The following is a 23147-nucleotide window of genomic DNA, read 5'->3' on the forward strand; positions in this document are numbered from 1 at the left end:
GGCTACACTTCATTGTGGTGTGTAGACTTCTCATTGTGGTGTGTAAACTTATTGCAGTTGCTTCTCTTGTTGCAGAGCATTGGCTCTAGGTACGTGGGCTTCAGTAATTGGGGTACAGGGGCTCAGGAGTTGCTGCTCCTGGGCTCTAGTGCATAGGCTTAGTAGTTGTGGCTTAAGGGTTTAGTTGCCCAAGGCATGTGGAAACTTCCTGGACCAGGGATTGAACTTGGGTCCCCTGAATTGGCAGGTAGATTCCTATCTACTGGACCACCAGGGAAGTCCGATAACTACTTATTAAATAAATTACTGTGTGTTGAGGGCTTCCCTAGTGTCTTGGTAAAGAATCTGCCTGCAATGTGGGAGACCTGGGTTTCATTCCTGAGTTGGGAAGATACCTTGGAGGAGGGCATGGCAACATACTCCAGTATTCTTGCCTGGAGAATCCCCATGGACAGAGGAGCCTGGGGGGCTGCTCTGTCCATGGGGTCACAAAGAGCCAGACATGACTGAGTGACTAAGCACACACTTTGTGTGTTGAAAGATAGTCAGTGCACTACTTTAGAAATATATGTATCTATTTCTCAACTCAACTTGATGAAACCTCCACAAAGGCTATATCTACCAGCTTTAGTAAATGCCTTTTTACTAGATGGGATCAATATATGTTTAGTAAAGAGTATGGACAGAGTATAAAGTTCCAGGAACACTGGTTAAAAACAATGGTGGTTAAAAACCCATCAGTATTAGATTTTAGCAACAGCGAAGAGCTGAGTCATTTGAAAAGACTCTGATGCTGGGAAAGATCGAGGTCAGGAGGAGAAGGGGATGACAGAGGATGAGATGGTTGGATGGCATCACTGACTCAATGGACATGGTTTTGGGTGAACTCCGGGAATTGGTGACGGACAGGGAGGTCTGGCGTGCTGAGGTTCATGGGGTCGCAAAGAATCAGACACGACTGAGCAACTGAACTGAACTGAACTATTGTTCTCACTGCTTTCTGCTTTTTTATTGCAGTATAATTGATAATGGTGAGATGCACACATCTCGTATATAGTTGATATGTTTTGACAAATATATACACCCATATAACCCACTGACTGAGATATATAGAACTTTACATCATTCCAGAAACTTTCTCTGTACCATCTTTTAGTCCATTCACCATTGCTTCACCATTGCTTCTCCCCTCTAAGCTATGGCTGTTCTGAGTTCTGTTCCTATTAGGTTAGCTTTGCTTCTTTTTAAACCTTATATGAAAGAAATAATACAAAGGTACACTTTTATGTTTGGCTTCTTTTGTACAATACATCTGTAAAATTCATCCAGGTTGTTATGTATATCAGTGATGCAGTCCTTTTTATTGCTGAGTAGTATTTCACTGTATACTATGACTTATCCAATTTCCTGTTGATGGAAACCATTTGGATTGTTTCCACTTTGGAACTATTATGAGTAAAGCAGTTGCAAACCCTCCTATATGAATCTTTGTGTACATACATCTTAATTTCTCTGGACAAATATGTGAAAGCTTGTGTAAGTGTATGTGTAAATATATGTTTATCTTTATAAGAAACTGCCAAACTGTTCTTTGAAAGTTGTATCATTTTATACTCCCACCAACAATGTATGAGAGTTATTAGTTGATCCACATAATTGCCAATATTTAGTACTGTCAGTCTTTTATATTTTAGCCATTCTAATAGGTGTGGAATAGTATTCATTGTATATTAACTAGCAATTCTCTAGTGATTAACAGTGTTAAGCATCTTTTTATTTGCTTTTTCGCTGTTTGAATATCTTTTTGTGAAGTATCCAAGTACCCCAAGTCTATGGGGTCTCAAAGAGTTGGACACAACTGAGCAACTGAACTGAACTGATTTTCTATGTATTGATTGCCCAAGAATTTAAAAATAGTTCATATTTTCCTAATTAAAGCTGTATTAGGGTTTCTCTAATATTAGATAAAATTATAGAATAAGAAGCAGCATTGATTTGGATTCTGAGGATCCTGAGTTTGAATGCTGGCTTTCCCCTAACCCAGTATTGTTACTCATATGAATTTACACAAGGCACACAATTCCTGTTAGCATCAGTTTCCTCAGCTGTAGAATGGGATAATAATTGCAAATATTAAATGCAATCTTATATGCCTACCAAGAGGTTGGTGCTTAATAACCATTACCCTCTCCTTTTCTATCTCTAACTATTGAGTTGTCCCCTCAAGAAAAGAACACATATAAAGATGCACAAACTCTAGAAAGTAGATTTTTCTATATTAACCTATAAAGTGTTTCTCAAACTGGGATATAGAATCTCTTGGAGTCTTAAGACAGGTTCTCAGGGGTCAGAGTTTTCTACTGGATTTTTAAAGAGAAATTATTTATATTTGGATGATTATCCTAAAATATTAAATAAGCAGAGTCTGAAACTTCTGAATAAGTTGTCTTTAGTTTACAACTAAGCATTGCCATAAAATGTCAATATAAATTTTCATTTACCTTTGGAAATTTCATCTTTCTGAACTAAGGAACCGTCAGTGTGTCAGTGCTGTTTGGTTGGCATGTCCTACTATCTATAATAAATGGTCACAATGGCCAGTGTCTGCCACATTACTCACATTCTGTGAAGGCAAAATTTCTATTTCCCTAGTAATAATATACATATGAATAACATTTTCAATGCTTGTCTTTAGTTTCTTACTTTTTTAAAGAAATCAATACTTTGGTTTCTCATCAAGAAAATGATATGCCACTGAGTACTGTACAATTTTGTAGGGGCTAATGAGAAATGAACAGAGATAAACTGAATAATATAAATGATGTATTTACACCAAGAGAAATCCAAATGCTTTCAGGACAGTCTATACAAATAAAGATTAAATGGTAATTTGAATATTCTAAACTGAAAACAGAGTGGAAGCAATCATAATAAAGTCTGATTTATGATCAATTTTGAAATGATGTAAATGAGGCAGTTTCAGTATCTAATTGCCCCTGTGAAATGCTGCATTCTCAAGCCTCATTCATGGCAAGCATGGTATGGAGCCTGTTTGAAAAACCAGGAGGCTTATGATGCCTGTGTCAGACTTGTTTCTCTGTAGAACCTGTCTGCCTTGTTTTGGGGGTGAGAGGGTAATTTTGATTATACAGTCTCTCTGTTAATCCTTTCCTCTCTTGCCAACAATTGTTGAAATATTGTCCAAATGGAGTCCCAAGAAGATGTAAACAAAACACTATGAGAAACCTAGTTCCTTCTTAGCTTTCAATTGTCTGACTATAATCTCAGGGCTGAAACTGGAAAAAAAAAAAAGTTAAAAAAATATTTAAGAGTTTAAAACTAACTCCATATAATCTTATCTTGTTCTAAATTTCAGCAAAATTTGATTAGATGTATATTTAGTGCTGATTTCAATTCTACTGTTACACCAACTCCATGTTGAAATACAGCTTTATGGAGTCATCAGTAAAGATTGCTTACTGCAGTGTTAACTAGGAGGCCTGATATCCTGAAACTACCCTATTTCATAGTCTCAGCTCCCATCTATTGTGTGCTGTGGCCACATTTCAAAAATGCTAAAATATTTTAAAAAATGTGTTCCAGTATCTATAATTTGGTAGTAAACCAAGGTTCAGTTTTTTCAGAACATGCTTATGTGAATTGCATTCTCTGCATGAGTCAAAACACAGAAACAAGTTTAGTACATAACTAAATCTGAGGCTACATCTTTCTACTATCAAACCCATGAGTGTTTAGTTTCAGCCATACACATTATCTACTCCAATAAATTAATGTTGTTCATTTGAATTATATTGATTTGTAGTTGTGTATTTAATTTGTAACCAAATTTGCTTTGGTTTTAGACTATGTAACAGCTACAAGAATGAGTTTATACCCAGTTTTATGTTTATACATATTTAAATAACAATGTAATAGAAGTAATTACAGCAATACAGGGAATCTAGAGAGAATTTATTTCTTTAAACGGGGTCATGTGTAAATCGCCTGTGAGAAATTCTGCTCTAGTCCAAGCATCATGACTTGAAAATCACACATTTTGCTATTTCTATGCATATCTGATAATTTAAAGCCATTATAAAAAATTTCCCCTGCAGGATTTGATTTCTAGTTAACTTTAAAATTTTTTTTCTGTCTGTAGTAAAACATTTTTCCTCTTTTCAGAATATGAAGGGCTTAAACATGGTCACCTAGAAGTGTAGCCTGAATGAAGTTTATAACTTGTAGAGACATCAAGTTCATGTCATTAGAACTCTGACCATCCTTCCAACTATGAAGTGAAAGTGAAAGTCACTCAGTCGTATCCAACTCTTTGTGATCCCATGGACAGTCCATGGAATTCTCCAGGCCAGAATACTGGAGTAGGTAGCATTTCCCTTCTCGAGGGGATTTTCCCAACCCAGGGATCAAACCCAAGTGTCCCAGGTTGCAGGCAGATTCTTTACCAGCTGAGCCACAGGCTCCTCTAGCCATGTATCCTTTAATAACCTGGCTGTACGGTTTCTAAATGAAGTAAGAACATAAGAGGCTTTGATATATTTCTTTAAATCATAAAACTGAACATTTACTATTTCTTAATAGCTTTGAAGTCAGAAATGCTTATTGAAAAGACAGGCCATTAGAAAAAAATGCATCAAAGCATATTTTATTTGTAATTGGACAATTTAACTCAACAGACTGTCATTTTTGCCTGATTTGGGGAGAGGTAAGAACGGTATATTTTATTACTTCTCAAAATCTGTGAACGAAGAGAATTACAACTATAAACACAGAGAAAGATAGGATCAGCAATAATCCATGTAAGCTTTCTGTTCCTTTCTCTATTTTTGTCTCATCAATATCAGAAACTCTTACACGGGTTCACCCTATTTTCTTTCTGTACATCATTAAATTGGATACCAATTTTAAAACTTCTCAAAATTACTGATCTTTCACAGATTTTTACTTCAAAATATTGTGTTGTGGAATGGGTAGAACGACCATAGAAGGGAGAAAAAAGAAGCAAAATCCCACTTATTCTATAATATGCCATATGCCTTGTTAAGGGTGCCATTTTAACACAACGCAGGCAAGCTCATGCCCTTCACTTTAATTCGACATATGGAGGCTTTCACCTTTGGTCCTCAGTTCACAACGTGTCAGGCTGCGACTTGAGCAGTAGTTAAAATCAGGACGTTTAACACTAGCATTCTAGTATGTCTTACAGGTAGATCTGTCCGGCATGTTTGTATCATAATAGGGTCAGGTTTAGCGTGTGGGGAAGTACGCGGAAGCTCAAGAATGATTCTCCAGTTCAGCTCTAATACTCTAATTCTTCTAATCGATCTCTCAGGCCAAACAGCTGCGTTTCAGCGAGTCCTTCAGTGTTCCAGCGGGTTGGAGGCCAGGCTACAAGGTGGCCTCGGGGAAAGACACCTGTGAGGGGCGTGTCCATCCGTCCTGGCTGCCCCTCCCATCTCACTGACTTGTGCGCAGAATGGATTCAGGCCGGATTCACCGGTGCTAACGCTAGAGGAGCCCGGGGCATCCTAGAGTGTGGTGCTGACCGTCATTATCTAAGTTGGTTTATATCAACAAAGCCTCTGAAACTGACACAAGGCTACTATGTGGGTGAAATATTGGTGACACGTTCCACATTTTGCTGGGAGAACCCGAGCTCGATCCAAAATCCTAGTGACCCAGCATCCTAGTGGCCCAGCAAGGCAACCGATTCGCAAATTCTTAGGCTTGGGGGAGATGCCGCTTGTTCCAGGCAGGCCCCCAGGGCTGCCTCAGCCGTCGCAGCTGGGCAGCCCACTCCGCATCGCGGCGGCGTCTCGGACCGCGCGTGTCCAGCTTGCTAGCAGCTTCTCAAGCAAGCCTCGCTTGCCGCTCCCGGCATGCTCCGCGGGGCTGAGCGCCGCAGAGGACCCATCTTCCGACTTGGAGCCGGTGACAGGGCCCTTACCCAAGATGCTCCGGGCACTCATTTGCATGTCCTAGCAAGAGGCGAACTCGACAAGTTTCGCGGTCTAGCATTTGGTATTCTGACTAGAATACCAAACATGAGAGCCTTGCGCGTGGATCTGAGGATCAAATTTCCCTAAAAGTTTCAGAATCATCAAAAAGATGCACGGTTCAGGTCACCGTAACTGTAAAGAGATAAGATGCTCCGGACTTTATATACGCCGTGGACGGAGTACGAGACGTGCTCGCTTCGGCAGCACATATACTAAAATTGGAACGATACAGAGAAGATTAGCATGGCCCCTGCGCAAGGATGACACGCAAATTCGTGAAGCGTTCCATATTTTGTGCCATTCCCCACCTCCATACACTGTTTGCCGGATGAACACAAAAAACTGAAGTATTGAGAGGTAGTTTTGGAGGCTTATCCCCCGTTTGCGCTTTCCGGCGTGCCTCCTCAGAGGCCGAGGTCACCTGCAATTCTTTCCCACCGGATCCTCTGCCCCGCCAGCGTCGATTCTAGCTCGATGGCTGCCGGGCATCCCCCCGGCCAACCTGTCTCATTTCTATTAAGCTACCTAGCTAAACTTGGTGTCTGCAGTCGAATGCTTGTTTTTATTGGTAAAAATACACTTTGAGTTTTGGGCGCTGAATTTTTATATTTCCCATCACAGAATCCACCCGGTTTAGGTAAAGCGGCATTTTGAGTGCACCTTAGAAGTCAGATGAAAACAGGCGTAGAAAACCCGTCTCAGAAAGACTTAGGAACGGGCTTGCTGCTTCTAGCCAGTTTTTAATTGATCCTGAAGCTCCAGGATCCACCGACCAACATTGGTAACAGTCCCTGATTTTGTGTAGCTCACAGTCTGAGAAAAGAGTACGAATTCCAGTCAAAAACGACCAAAGTCACAAAGTAGGCCCGAGAAATGTGTACTACTGTTGCTTACTTTCTATAGCAAGGATCCATTAACTTAGCAATAATTCATTTATTTAATAATTTAGAAATGATTTGGTAAGGACTCACTGAGCATTTCATGTGTCAGGCAGCCTTTAGTGAAGTAAGAGCCAGACCCACCTGTGCATCTGCTTTGTGTTGTCGAGGGAGACAGATCAAAAGGCGATTTCAGAGCTTTCAAGTTCTATTAAGGAAATGCAAGATATCTTATCTCCAAGATAATGTAGAAACGACATCAGTTTAGTTCAGTCGCTCAGTCGTGTCCGACTCTTTGCGACCCCATGGACTGCAGCACGCCAGACCTCCCTGTGATCCCCGGAGTTTACTCAAACCCATATTTGCACATAAATTTACAGATGTAACTCAGCTTCATTCTCATTTCATAGATTGCCCTGCACGAATATTTTTTATAACATATTTTATAGTGAAAAAACACAATTTCAGCATTGTGTGCCCAAGGCGTTTCCTTTGTGTTGGAGGCAATATCTGGATCGTGGGGGGAAAAGCAAAGTATGGAACGCTTCACGAATTTACTTGTCATCCTTGTGCAAGGGCCATGCTAGTCTTCTCTGTATCGTTCACAATTTTAATATATGTGCTGCCGAAACGAGCACGACACAACAGCTCCCCCACAGCGTATATAAGGCACGGAGATCTTCGACTCTTTACCTTTATGGTGACCAAACTGCGCCTCTTCCCACCGAACGCGGAACATTTAGGGAAATTTGAGTTCGCGCAGCCACTCACAAAGCTCGCACGTTTGGTGCTCTAACAAACAGACCGCAGTCGAGTTCACCTCTTGGTGGGACATGCAAATGAGCGCCCGGAGCATCTTGGGTAAGGGGTCCCATCGAGGGCCCCAGGGCCCGGGTCCTGTTGCGGGAGCGCTCGGCCCGTGGAGCATGCTGGGAGCCGCGAGCGCGACAGGGGCCCTCAGAGCTGCGCGCTTCAGGAGCCCGCGGGGTAGCGGGACACGCGCCCTCCGTGAGGCGGACGCTCTTCGGAGTGGGCCGCCCGGCTGGTGCCTCAGTTTAGAGCTGGTAGTTTCCCACTTAAACTTTCTTTGATGAATACTTGGGAAAAAAAAGAAAAGTAACCACCCATTATCACACCTCGAAAAGTTAAGGTAATTCCTTAGCATCACCTAATACTCACTCTACGTTCCAATTTCCTTGGTTGTTTAAAAGATGCCTTACAAAGAAGGTTCTGTCCTCCCATGTTTGTTTGCTTGCTGTGCTGCTTAGGTCTCATTAGTTTCCTAACATCCCATCTCCACTTTCCCCTCCTCCACCGCCGTTTCTCTTCATGATACTGATTTGTTGAGCGAACCGGATATTTACACCATGAAACGTAACATTTCTTTCATTTGGCTCGTTTATCACTGATGATGTCGTTTAACTTGTTTCTCCATGTTTTTTGAAAATTTGTTGTTAGATATAAAGCTGTAATTAGATCCTGGTATAATTTACTAAGCTTTAGAGGCACACTGGTAGCACGTATCCTCTCCTATCGCATCTCAACAAAAGGCAGGTAATGTCTGGCTGAATCAGTTGGTTCAGGTGAGGTCACCAGCCCAAACCCTCCATTATCAAGTTTCCCATACATCGTTCACTTAATGATTTGAGAATACAGTGATGAACATTGCCCAGGTAGAGAGTCTGGCTGGCTGTTTGTCGGTTTGTTTTTAACCTTTGGCTCGTGAGCTATAAAGGATGTCAACCTAAGGCTCTTGGTACCCCAAGGAAGAAACTGAGAGAAAAAGACCAGGATGAGAAATGAGGGAAGAGTAGCATTGTCTTTTGAGTCTCTGGATCATTCAGTCCTCTCCATAGTTTGGTTACATGAGCTAATAAATTGCCTTTGTTTCTTAAGCTAGATTGCAGTTCTGTTTCTGTCTCCTTGCTACCAAGAGGGTCGTCTGGAGCCCTTCCGTGGGTCTGTAGGCCCCACTTCCCTCACACAGTCTTCTATCTTTTAGCTACAGTTTCTTGTCACCCACCCTTATTACTATTTGCATCCAGGCTGTTTCTTTTCTGGATATTTTCTAAATGTTGTTTTCTGTCAGGTTATACATTTATTAAAGGCCTCATCCAGGAGAACAATTGTTAGAGGCATTCAGTTAACATCTTAAATTTCCTTCCTCTCTTCTCTCCTTTCTATTACATAGTTGTCTCCACCCACTCCCCCTTCCCTCAAACTCTTGTGTTCCCCTAGTCTTTTCCACCTGTATCTTTTTTTCCTCATCCTGTCCCTCCTCCATCTACGTGGAATACCTCACTAACTGAGCATGCTTACCCAGTTCACCTTATGCCTTTGTAATCACCCTCATGTTTTCATGCTACACATGTGCAACATTGAAACAAACACTATTGGCTTCTGCTAAACTAAAATATGTAAGGTCTCATGATTAGATTTTGACTAAAACAATTCTTGCTCTTATCACCAGTTAAGTATGTGTCTCTAGTCATTTTCTTTGGCCAGCGGGGAGGGGGGCGGTGGAGAGGGGGGGGAGATAGCGTTCTTTAACACATCTTTTGGAAGTTATATAGGAAACTTTTGAAGTAGGTTGCTTTTTAATTAGATAATCTTTTGTATCTTGGCACCTACTCCAGTATTCTTGCCTGGGAAATCTCATGGACAGAGGAGCATGGTGGGCTACAGTCCATGTGTTCACAAAACAGTTGGACACAACTTAGCGACTAAACAACAAGCATGAGCAGAAAAAGGGAGTTTCAATGGGCATTTTTAGCAAATTGACTTTAGGGAAGATTGATTTAGAGGTTTTTTTCTCAGCTTATCTTATTGACAAGAAAAAAAGTTCTTATTTTTATATTCTGGAACATTAGACTGTGTTACCAATAGATGCTGTCATAATTCTAACTATCTACATTATGGATGGAATAAAACAACCATCTGTGTTTCCTTTGTGATATGTAAAACTGGTGCATCTTACAATCAGTGGCATTATAGATCCAAAGAGATGAAAAATCTTATTTTCAGAGAAGGAAACTAAGTGTGAGTTAAGTGTTTAATGATTTCCATGGGCAGTCCTGGCAGTGGTCCTACCTATCTTCTGAGACCAAATTCATTTCTTTTTCCACTGGACCGCTTGTAGTATTACTAGGTCATACTCGCCTGCAATGCAGGAGACCAGGTTTGTTCCCTGGGTGGGAAAGATCCCTGGAGAAGGGAATGCCTACCCATTCCAGTGTTCTTCCCTGGAGAATCCCATGGACAGAGGAGCTTCGCGGGCTACATTCCATGGGGTTGCAAAGAGTTGGACGTGACTGAGTGACCAACACTTTCACTTCGCTTTACTCTTTGCAATAACTTAGAAAAGAATCAAGACTTCAAGACTTATTTTACAGCCATATTTCTGAGTTCTTCTCATCTTACTGTAACAACTGGATAACACACACTGATAAGTGGAAAATCTACCTTTTTCTTTTTACTTGTAGAAAGGGAATATTCAGTGATATGACGCAATTGAAATGGACAAAACCTGCTAATCATTTCCTCTTTAGGAATTTTGCTCCAATTAAAAAGGAGCAGCTCATCTAAAATCCTCACATCCTCTTGAACAGGGAATAAATGAATCACAACCTCAGTATCAGTGACCAGCTTTACCTGGTGTGAAATTGGTGAACTTCAGCTAAGGAACAGAGATTATAAACCTGGGCTGCAGTTTGTAGTCATCAAGGGAGCTTTAAAAAATATCAGTGCCAGAGCCCTCCCCTGAAGGTTCTAATTTAATTCTTCTCCATTTCTGTTTCTCTCTACAAAGAATCTCATTGGAGTTCTCCTCCAGCCCCCTTCTTTTGCTATTCTCTCTCTTTTATGGCTATTCCCCCTTCCCTCACGTACCCATAGACTCCTCAGAACACCTCCTAAATGCCCCACCTAAAAGATCTCCAAGGATCTTTCAAAATTCACCAGGACTGGGTTTTATTTCTTCAGGGCTCTTCTGGCTAACCCCGTAAACGAAAATGTGGTAGAGCAGTGTTTCCCAAACTTGCCTAGTGATAGATTTCCAGAGAATTGGGCTGTGAGGATTTGACTGTTCTAGTCAAAGGATGATGATATTGTTCAGTTACTAAGTTGTGTCTTTTTGTGACCCCATGGACTGCAATATACCAGGCTTCCCTGCCGTTCACTGTCTCACAGAGTTTGCTGAAACTCATCTCCATTGAGTCGGTAATGCCATCCAACCATCTCATCCTCTGCCACCCTCTTCTGCTCCTGCCTTCCGTCTTTCCCAGCATCAGGGTCTTTTCCATTGAATCGGCTGTTCAAATCAGGTGGCGAAAGTATTGAAGCTTTAGCTTCAGCAGCAGTCCTTCCAGTGAATGTTCAGGATTGATTTCCTTTAGCATTTACTGGTTTGATCTTGCTGTTCAGGGAACTCTTGAGAGTGTTTTCTAGCACCGCAGTTCGAAAGCATCAATTCTTCAGCCCTCCGCCTTCTTTATGGTCCAACTTTCACATCCATACATGACCACTGGAAAAACCACAGCTTTGACTATATGCCGACATTTGTCGGCCAAGTAATGTCTCTGCTTTTTAGTATACAATCTAGGTGTGTCATAGCTTTCCTTCCAAGGATCAAATATCTTTCATTTCCATGGCTGCAGTCACTGTCCACAGTGCTTTAGGAGCCCAAGAATATAAAATCTGTTACTGTTTCCAATTTTTCCCCTTCTATTTGCTGTGAAGTGATGGGACCAGATGCCATGATCTAAGTTTTTTTAATGTTGAGTTTTAAGCCTGCTTTTTTCACTCTCATCTTTTACCCTCCTCAAGAGGCTCTTTAGTTCCTCTTCACTTTCTGCCATTAGAGTGTTATCATCTGCACATCTGAGGTTGTTGATATGTCTCCTGGCAGTCTTGATTCCAACTTGTGAGTCATCCAACCTGGCATTTTGCGTGATGTACTCTGCATACAAGGTATGCAAAGATGATACCCAGATGATTTATATGTGTGGTTTTTGGGGAGAGCTGTGCTAGATCTTTGTTGCTGTGTGGGCTTTTCTCTACTTTTGGTGAGCGGGGGTACTCTCTAGTTGCGGTGCTTGGGCTTCTCATTGCTATGGCTTCTGTTGTTGTGGGGCATGGGCTCTCAGGTGTGCGGGCTTCAGTAGTTGTGGCACGTTGCCTCTAGAGCACAGGCTCAGTTGTTGTCGCGCCCTGGCTTCACTGCTCTGCAGGCATATGGGAACATCCCAGACCAGGGATGGAACCCTGAGTCTCCTGCATTGGCAAGTGGATTCTTTACCACGGATCCACCAGGGAAGCCCTGTGTTTAAAGGCTACTTTTAGTGAAATGAGAAAGTCACTGTGGTAAGGCTGGTGTGAAATATTTTTATGCACGGAGCCCTTTCACAGCAACTAGTTGCTTTACTTTGTAGTAGCAGATAACCTCATATTCTCCCCCTCATATTACTGGGGGGAGGGGAGGAGGGGAGGGGGGGAAAGGTGAAAGCCTGCACAGGAGACTTATCAGTGATGAGCTTCCTTAATTTCCAAAACACTGGCTCAAAACTCACCATTCAAAAAACTAGGATCATGGCATCTGGTCCTATCACTTCATGGCAAATAGATGGGGAAAAAGTGGAAACAGTGACACATTTTATTTTCTTGGATTCCAAAATCACTGAGGATGGTTACTGCAGCACTGACATTTTTAATGATTAGTCACCGAACGGCAACTACAAATTTACTTATATTCACACACATCCCTGTTTCTTCTGTTTTCATGGGAGAAGTGTCTCTTGTGTGGGAAAAATTTGTGCCCAGGTGGATAACTGCATCATCTAGAATCTAGACAGTCCCTCAGGCTTATCTGATTAGAGTTATATGATTCCAAACCTATGGAAACTGTCTTAAAACTGTAAATTGTAGAAAACTGATTGTTGTTGTTTAGTCCTTAAGTCATGTCTGACTCTTTGCAACCTCATAGACTGTAGCCTGTCAGGCTTCTCTGTCCATGGGATTTCCCAGGCAAGACTACAGGAGTGGGTTGCCATTTTCTTCTCTAAGATAGCTGACAGCAAAACAAAATAATTCTTGTTTATAGACATGCAAAATCTGTCCTGACTAGTAGAGATTCAGTTGACTTCTGTCTGCCACCGTGGAAGAAGCTTGTTTTGCTTCCATTTGCAGATTCATTTCAGCATATGTTTACTCCATATAAATTTGTGATTTTTGATTCCTCGTTTGAGCTGTTGCAATATCTACCTTGTTTCTTCATTGATTAATACATTCAATAAAATCTTTAACACATGTTCATTTTATATCTGTATGAGAGGCATGATTTTTACTTTTTTTTTCAAATATAACTTAACATCTTGGAGATCTTCTACTGAGCTGCTAAATGGATTCACCTAACAAAACTAGGTGTAGTTTTCCCCAGAGAAATGCAACTCATGGGTTGCTTAAAGCTTAGATACATCTTTTGTTTTTTGGCTCTCAAAATGAGAGAGCCAAAATGAGAGAGGGAAATCCCATGGACAGAGAAGCCTGACAGGCTACAGTCCATGAGGTTGCAAAGAGTCAGACATAACTTAGAGACTAAACAACAACAACAATCAGTTTTCTACAATTTATAGTAACTTTGCTTTGCTCTCTGTTATTGTAATTTTAATATTGTTCTCTATTTGTGGTTTGTATATGTTCGGCTTGCAGCAGTATCATTGCCCTCTCTTGGTAGCAATGATTGGGAATTTGGTGTTATGTCTAACTATAACATGTGAACGGATCGATGATTGTAGAGATCGGGTCTCTGTTGGATGAGAGACAGCAGAGAAACTAGTTTGTTACTCTTATTTGTTTGGTTATTCATTTATTTGGGCTCAAAACAATTAAGAATATTGTATTTCACCAAGGAGAACAGCTCTTTGCTATCTGAGCCAGTAAATTTTTTGTACTTCTGTGTTTACTCTTGACTCATGACTGGAATTAAACTCTGTGTTTGTATGTCTGTAATTAAAAAAAGTCTTTACATCTCATTTTATGGATGTATAACTTTTTTCCAAATCTGGATGGTGTTATAAGTTGATAAAAATTTCCTAAGTTAAAGAAGTCCTGTTCTGATTGGCTTTTGAGATAAATTGGTGCCTATTTAAATATAATATTCCTATAATTCTCAGAAAGTAAGGAATGGGATTTCTGGGATTTAAAATGTACTAGATTTTAAAAAGTAAAGGAATCAGCTCATTTTAAGAATTTAAGTTTGTATAATTTAGGTAAATCCTTGAAAACTATTTTAATGTAAGATCCTTGAGGCAGTGTATTAGAGTGGGCTTCAGAACATTCGTGAACAGACATTTCTTTAGTGGAAGGAAGGTCAGGCTCCTCTTCTGAGAGCAAAGGGAGAGGGAGCAAGGATGAGAGCAGATGCAGGTGAGCTTTCAGGGGTGTATATGGAGTGGGAAGATACAGGGAGATTGCTTGATGTAATTCAAGTCTGAAGGACTCTCTATTTAAGTATGTAGGAGGTGAGGGAGCCTGCTGAGAATGAAGGGGTAGCTCTGGGCAGAAGGCCTGGGGAGGGTAGCAAAAACTTGGGAAGTATTTCACAAAGTGGAGGAGTTATGCTACTGATGTACATGAAAAGATTTTCCTGGGTACCTAGGCAGAGTTGTTTTTAAAATTTTAGTAGTTACAAGTTTATTTTAATGCAAAGGTTTTTAAAAATTTTAATAGTTTTGTTTTTAAATGTGTATTTGGAGAAAACAATTAGCACATCAAACCTAATATTTTATGGATAGTACCTATAAAGCAAAAGTACTATTTAAAAATTAAGTTGCTTTGAAGAAAGGGATTAAGTTACTATTAGCTCTGGTGCTACTTGGATACAGCAGAAATCCCAAAGGCGGTGCTCAAAAAATTTGGGAAACAATTTGGCTTAAATAAGGTATCCAATAGGGCATTTGGGAAAAGAGGAGCACTGTGAGTGAAAAGATTGGTGAGTGATGGTGAGACCCAACCACCTGAAACCACAGCTTTTGGCAGTGGCTCAGACCATAATTCTTCACTGAGACGCCCTCATGCCCTCATGGGGCTGTTGCCAGTAACTGCTGAAAAACAGAATTTGCCAGGATCAAGATAAGCAACATAAACTGGCAAGTAAAACAGTCCTTTTCTTTTTTTAAAAGAAACCAAATAACTATCCATCACCTTTAATAAGAAGACTTCCAATACCAAAGATAAGTAAAATCAATCTTAAAATCCTTTAAATTGAATAAAATTAGCCATGCGAAAAACTTGAAAAAAAAAAAAACAAAAAAAGAAACCAACACAAATTTATTATTTTACAGTTCTTTAGGTCAGAAGTCTGATATGGATCTCACTGAGCTAAAAATCTGTTGACAAGGCTGATTTCTTTTCTGGAAGTTCTAGGGAAGAATCTGTTTCTTTACCTTTTCAGCTTCTAGAGGCCACCTGCGTTTTTGACCTTTGGCCCCATCCATCTTCAAAGCTGGCAATGCCATCTGAGTCCTTCTACTGCCATCTCTCTGATTCTCTCCTGCTACCTTCTTCTCCCAGTCCATTTTTGAATTCAGCAACTCCTCCTCCTCTTGTTGGGCTTCATGCCTCTGGGAGAGGAGAGGACAGCATATAGAATTATGATAACTCATAGCACAGTTGTAAAGGTATGAGCTCTGCTTAGGAAACAGGTGAGAGTTGCTAACCAGGAGAGCTAGAGAGGATAATTTTGAGGTGATATTTCACAAGGTGGGCAGGGTTGATGAAAAACCATAAAAGCTCAGAAGTGTGGAAGGGCATGATCAGTAGGGGTGTATGAGATGATCCAAAAGGCCTAACTCAGATGAACTCTTCCTAGTCTTGATGGCTGAATGTTCTTCTAGTCACTAGAGCAATGCATTTTTGCTCAAATTCTAAAACATCCCCTTTAAACAGTGATACCCTTTCTAGAAGGGCTAAGGCAAGAAGCTGTTATCATTTCTTGGGTTTATTTTTAACTCAGTCTTGATGATGGATGTGGGTCCCGGGATAGAGAACAGAACTTCCCATAAGAGCAGCCAAGTATCTGAAATCTGTGGTTGTCTCTGTGGAGTATTCAAGGGAATGTCCCAGAAAATCAGAGGCCGCTGATGACTTAGGGAGGGAAAAGATCAGTTCCCCAAAGGGGCTGACTCAGTGAGGACCATTCACATATTCATTCATTAAATATCTAATGAACAATGTGTCTCACTAATGTAGGAAATTCATTTATTGGTCCACCTAATCCTTTAGTTTCTAGGTCTAATAAATTTCAAGACTCATCAGTAGAAGATGATGTTGGTGATGTTTTTATTGAACCTGTATGGCCTCCCTAGCCTTTGGCAATAGTGGTAACTGGTCAGAGAACCATAACATTTATATCATCAAAAAATTAACAGCTACAATGAAATGATTCCAAAATTTTCCCATCCTCAGAAGCATTGGCTTCTCAGAAGGAAAGTGTGAGACAATTGTCATTGGTCATGAAGAATACATGGAAACAAATCAAGGGCAAGAGAAAAATTCCTCCAGTTTTATTGAATGGAGACCCCCTGAGACTACAACTGGAGCCCATGCTGTGGATTTCTCCACTTGCAGTTTTTCAGGAAATAAGGCCAAGACTGCAGTGTGTGTGCACGCTAAGTTGTTTCATTTGTGTCCAACTGTTTGACCCTGTGGACTGTAGTCTGACAGGCTTCTATGTCCATGGGATCCTGCAGGCAAGAATACTGGAGTTGGTTGCCATATCCTCTTCCAGGGGATCTTCCGGACCCAAGGATCAAACCCAAGTCTCTTACATCTCCTGCATTGGCAGGTGGGCTTTTTACCACTCGCTCCACCTGGAAGCCCAAAGGACTGGAGAGTGCCCACAGGTCTCAAACCACCCTTGAAAGGGTAATTGAATCATGATGCAGTTGAAGGAACTGCTGAGCTATGAAGACCTTTTAATCCTGGTAGAATGAATATGGCAGGAGACTAAGAATGAAGAGTCTGCTACTCATCATAATACTGATTTGGGGATCTCCCAGTCTGCATCATTTCCCTGTAATTGGAAACAGCCAGGGGTGGATTCTTTATCACCAGTGGTCTTGCTTACTTAACAGATTCTCCAGTCTTCTTCCAAATAGCAACCCACTAAGCCAGTTAAAGGCTCTTATGCAAACTGCAAAAAACCTTTTCAGAAGGGATAGATTATTTTAATAATTTGGTTTAATAAAAACAGCTATATCTTCTCTGATTTATCAGCCTCATATATAATGCAAGTATACATTTATATTATATTTGGGTATTTTTTTTCTAAACTTATACAGGTTTACTGATCAAGTAAGCTAGCATTACTTCCATTTAATGCTTGCTTATGATAAATATAAATTTGTATTTGACCAAATTAACCCTTATTCTGATGTACTTTATTTAATTAGTATAATAATTATGTTCTGTGCTATGTCAGCTTGGAGATAAATTTCCAAGATCTTGGTAAGTTAAATCTTAGATTGACATTAGATCAGGTTAATTAATGGAAAGTCATTAAATACCTAGATCATTTGTAAGTATGATGAAAAAACAAAGTATTAATTATTAAGCATATTTAAAGTTTTTATACTTTAGGTTATTTTTATATACTACAGAAAACCTATGTCTTTGGTTTGTGTTAGTGAATATCTTCATTTCTACTGTTTTGAGAAGCGGTATATGGAATATTAGTGACTGTAGAAAGTTATGTTATGTGAATTCATGAACTCTGCTAGTCTGATTAAATGCTGGGGTGTGACAATTCACATTTTCCATGTAAAATGTTTTCTATGCAAGATAAAAGTTATTTTGGTTAAAAGTTAAAATTATTATAAATGGTTGAGACTACCCTGAGAAGCAGTAGTTTCAGAGAACCGTAACCGTGTATGTGCTCCTGTGTTTCCAGGAAAAGAGGAATTTTATCCTAAATCAGCAGCATGAAATTTTTCATAATATTATGCTGTTTTTCTTTTAATCTCTCTAGTGTCTGTAATGAGGTCTCCTCTTTTGTTCCTGATGTCGTTAATTTGTGTTTTCTCTCTTAATTTTCTTGATTTGTCTGGCTAGACATTTATTAATTTTATTGTATTTTGCCAAAAACTCCCACCAGTTTTGGTTTAATGTATTTTTCTATTTCTTGTTCACTTCTATGTTGTTAATTTCTACTCTTTATTTCCTTCTTTCTATTTACTTAGCTTTAATTTATTCCTCTTTCTCTTGTTTCTTATAGAGGAAATTTGGATTATTAGTTTTAGACCTTTCTTCTTTTCTAATAGAAGCATTTAAACTTGCCTCTAGACAATTTTACCTGCTGTAGCTGTACTCTACACATTTTTTAAATTAAAAAATATTTATTTAAGTATAGTTGATTTACAGTGTTGTGTTAATTTCTGCTGTACAGCCAAATAACTGTTATACACATATATATTCTTTTTCACATTCTTTTCCATTATGGTTTATCACAGGATACTGAGTATAGTTTCTTGTGCTATACAGTAGAGTCTTATTGTTTATCTGTCCTATATATACTAGTTTGCATCTGCTAATCCCAAACTCCCAATCCTTCCCTCCCCACCCAGCTGCCTTTTGGCAACCATAAGCCTATTCTCTGTGTCTGTGAGTCTCTTTCTGTTTCATTGTTGGTGTTCAGTTGCCAAGTCATGTCCAACTCTGAGATCCCGTGGGCTACAACATACTAGGCCTCCCCACCCCTCACCATCTCCTGGAGTTTGCCCAAGTTCATGTCCATTGAATCGGTGAAGCCATGCAACTATCTCATCCTCTGTTGCCTCCTTCTCCTCCTGCCCTCCCTCTTTCCCAGCATCAGGGCCTTTTCTAGTGAGTCAGCTGTTCGAATCAGGTGGCCAAAGTATTAGACCTTCAGCTTCGGCATCAGTCCTTCCAATGAGTATTCAGGGTTGATATCCTTTAGGATTAACTGGTTTGATCTCCTTATTGTCCAAGGGACTCTCAAGAGTCTTCTCCAGCACCACAGTTTGAAAGCATCAATTCTGCCCTCAGCCTTCTTTATGGTCCAACTCTCACATCCATACATGACTGATGGAAAGACCATAGCCTTGGCTACATGGACCTTTGTTTGCAAAGTGATATCTTTGCTTTTTAATATACTGTCTAAGTTTGTCATAACTTTCCACCAAAAAGCAATCATCTTCTGATTTCATGACTGCAGTCACCATCTGCAGTGATTTTAGAGCCCAAGAAGAGGAAGTCTGTTACTGCTTCCACCTTTTCCCCTTCTATTTGCCATGAAGTCATGGGACTGGATGCCATGATCTTAGATTTTTTGATATTGAGTTTTAAGTCAGCTTTTTCACTCTCCTTTTTCACCCTCATCAAGAGGCTTTTTAGTTCCTCTTTGCTTTCTGCCATTAGAGTGCTATCATCTGCATATCTGAGGTTGTTGATATTTTTCCCAGCAATCTTGATGCCAGCCTAAAACTTATCCAGCTGGGCATTTCACATGATGTACTCTGCATATAAGTTAAATATACAAGTTTCATAGGTATGTTCATTTGTGTTGTATTTTAGATTCCACATGTAAGTGATATCACATGGTATTTGTCTTTCTCTTTCTGACTTGCTTCACTTAGTCTGAAAATCTCTAGGTCCATCCATGTTGCTGCAAATGCATTGCTTCAATCCCTTTTCATGGCTGAGTAATATTCCAATGTATATATACACTAGCTGTTCTGTATCCATTCATCCATCAGTATAAATTTAGGTTGTTTCCACGTCTTGGCTATTGTAAATACTTTTGCTGTGAACATAGGGGTGTATTTATCTTTTCACATTATAGTTTTTCTGGGTAAATTCCCAGGAATGGAATTTTTAAAAAACTATTTATTTACTTGGCTCTGCTGGGTATTAGTTGTGGCATGCGGGATCTTTGATGTGCATTGCAGCATGTAGGATCTTTTAGTTGTGGCATGGGAACTCTTTAGTTACAGCACGTGGGATCTAGTTCCCTGACCAGGGATTGAACCCAGGCCCCCTGCATTGGGAGTGCCAAGTCTTAGCCACTGAAAGTCCCCCAGGAGTGGATCTGCTAGATCAGGGGCTTCCCTGGTGGCTCAGATGGTAAAGACTCTGCATGCAATGGTGGAGACCTGGGTTTGATTCCTGAGTCAGGAAGATCCCCTGGAGAAGGGGTTGGCTACCCACTCCAGTATATTTGCCTGGAGAATTCCATGGAAAGAGGAGCCTGGTGGGCTGCAGTCCATAGACTGTAGCACAAAGAGTTGGGACACAACTGAGTAACTAACACTTTTTTTCTTTTTTCATGGCAACTCTATTTTTAGTTTTTTGAGGAACCTCCATACTGTTTTTCATAATAGATGCACCAATTTGCATTTCCACCAACAATGTAAAAGGATTCCCTTTTCTCCACACTCCATCCACAATTTATTTTTTGTAGACTTTTTAATGATTACCATTCTGATTGGTGTGAGGTGATACTTCATTGTAGTTTTGATTTGCATTTTTCTAATAATTAGTGATAATGAGCATCTTTTCATGTGCCTCTTGACCATCTGTATGTCTTCTTTGGAGAAGTTCCTATTTAGGTCTTCTGCCCATTTTTCGATTGAGTTGTTTTTTTTGTTGTTGTTGTTATTGAGTTGTATGAGCTGCTGTATATTTTTGAAATTAAGCCCTATCAGTTGCATCATTTTTAAATATTTTCTTCCATTCTCTAGGTTGTCTTTTCATTTTGTTTATAATTTCCTTTGATGTGCAAAAGTGTTTAAGTTTGATTAGGTCCTATTTGTTTGTTTTTGCTTTTTAATAATTGTATTTATTTTTTATAATACCAAAAACATTTTGTGTTGGGGTATAGTCAGTTAACAGTGTTGTGATAGTTTCAGGTGAACAGTGAAGGGACTTATCCATACATATACATGTATCCATTCTCCACCAACCCCCACTCCCATCCAGGCTGGCACATAACACTGAGCAGAGTTCCATGTGCTATATGATAGGTTTCTGTTGGTTATCCATTTTAAATACAGAGTGTGTACTTGACCTTCCCAAAGTCCTTAACTATCTGTTTCCCCTGGCAACCTTGAGTTCATTTTTCTAAGTCTGTGAGTCTCTTTCTGTTTTGTAAGTAAGTTTATTTGTATTATTTCTTTTTAGATTCCACATATAGGGGATGTCATATGATATTTCTCCTTCTCTGTCTGACTTACTTCACTCAGTATGACACTCTCTAGGTCCATCCATGTTTGTGCAGATGGCCTTATTTCATTCTTTCATGGGCTTCCCTGGTGGCTCAGATGGTAAAGAATCTGTCTACAATGCGGGAGACCTGGGTTCAATCCCTGGGTTAGGAAGATCCCCTGGAGAAAGGAATGGCTCCAGTAGAATTGCCTGGAGAATTCCATAGACATAGGTGCCTGGCAGGCTACAGTTCTTTTACCACATCTTTATCTATTCCTCTGTTGATATACAGTTAGGTGGCTTCCATGTTTTGGCTATTGTAAACAGTGCTGCAGTGAACATTGGGGTGCATGCATCTTTTCTGGCCATGTTTTTTGCTGGATATATGGCCAGGAGTGGGATTGCAGAGTCATATGGTAGCTGTATTTTTAGCTTTTTAAGGAACCTCCATACTGTTCTCCATAGTGGTGTACCAACTTACATTCCCACCAACAGGGCAGGAGGGTTCTCTTCTCTCCACACTCTCTTCAGCATTTGTTGTTTGTGGATTTTTGGATGATAACCATTCTGATTGGTGTGAGGTAATATCTCATTGTAGTTTTGATTTGCATTTATCTAATTACTAATGATTTTGAACATATTTTCATGTGCCTGTTGACCATCTTAAGTTCTTTAGAAGAATGCCTATTCAGGTCTTCTGCCCATTTTTTGAGTGGGTTGTTTTATTTTTGCTTTTATTTCTTTTGCTTTGTGGCACCTGAGAAAATATTCCTATGACTTACATCAGAGAATATTTTGCTTATATTTTATTCTAGGAGCTTGACAGTATCATGTATTATATATAAGTCTTTAAGTCATTTTCAGTTCTTTTTTTGTATGATCTGAAAGAATGATCTAAAAAGTTCAAAGAGTCGGACACGACTGAGCGACTGGACTGAACTGAACTGAGAGAATGATCTAACTTTATTGACTAGCATGTGACTGTCCAGCTTTTCCAACATCACTGGCTGAAGAGACTGCCTTTTCCCTCATGTATATTCTTGCCTGTTTTGCTGTAGGTTAATTGTCCATAGATGTGTGGGTTTATTTCTGGGTTCTCTATTGTGTTCCATTGATCTATATGTCAGTTTGTGTCAGTTCCATGCTGTTTTGATTATTGTAGCTTTTTAGTACTCTCTTAAGTCTGAGAGGTTATGCCCCCTGCTTTGTTCTTTTCCCTTAGGATTGCTTTAGCAATTCTGGGTCTTTTATGGTTCCAAGTAAATTTTAGGATTATTTGTTCTAGTTCTGTGAAAAATACCATGTGTAATTTGATAGGAATTTCATTAAATGTGTAGATTGCTTTGAGTAGTATGGTCATTTTAACAATACTAATTCTTCCAATCCAAGACCATGCTTACCACACATATTTTAATGTGCTGTGTTTATATTTTCATTTAGTTCAAAATGTTTACTGTTTACCTTTCTTTCTTTGCTACATTAATCATTTAGATGTTTACTTTTACTAAACATGTGATTTAGTAATCATGTGATTTCAATATTTTAAATTTATTGAGACTTGTTCTACAGTCCAGGATTTGATATGCCTCATGAATGTTCCTTGTGGCCAGAAAAAGACTGTGCAGTTGTTGCCTGGAAGGTTCTATAAATGTTAATAGGTCAAGTTAGTTGATAATGTTGTTCAAATCATGTATATTCATACTGATTTTTTGTACTTTCTCCATCAATTATTGAGTGATGGCTAGTGAAATCTCTAGCTATAATTTTGGAGTTTTCTATTTGATCTTTCAGTTTCAACATTTTCTGCTTCATATTTTTTGAAGCAAATATTGTTTCGCTATATATGCATTTAGGATTGCCATGTCTTGAGGAATTGATTCTGTTATCATTATAAAATATTCCTGAACTATCACAGGTACTAAAATTAATCTTATGGATTTTTGATGGTTTATAAAAACATTTAAAATGGAAACACAACTTGTATTTTGTGAAAGCCACATCCCCATTATCCTGCTTCAGTTTTTTCCCATGGCAA

The 23147-nt window shown here is 39.6% G+C and overlaps 2 non-coding genes across 2 annotated transcripts; one reads left to right on the forward strand and one right to left on the reverse strand.

Annotated features, from left to right (window-relative positions):
• The first annotated feature begins 6205 nt into the window (after positions 1-6205).
• On the forward strand, positions 6206-6312 carry LOC122707290. Its single transcript, XR_006344802.1, has one exon. It is a non-coding gene; the product is annotated as a U6 spliceosomal RNA (small nuclear RNA).
• Positions 6313-7425: 1113 nt separating this feature from the next.
• On the reverse strand, positions 7426-7533 carry LOC122707073. The gene has a single exon (XR_006344604.1). It is a non-coding gene; the product is annotated as a U6 spliceosomal RNA (small nuclear RNA).
• Positions 7534-23147: the final 15614 nt, after the last annotated feature.

The sequence above is a fragment of the Cervus elaphus genome, chromosome 13 (assembly GCF_910594005.1).
Source record: "Cervus elaphus chromosome 13, mCerEla1.1, whole genome shotgun sequence".
Taxonomy (NCBI): Eukaryota; Metazoa; Chordata; class Mammalia; order Artiodactyla; family Cervidae; genus Cervus; species Cervus elaphus.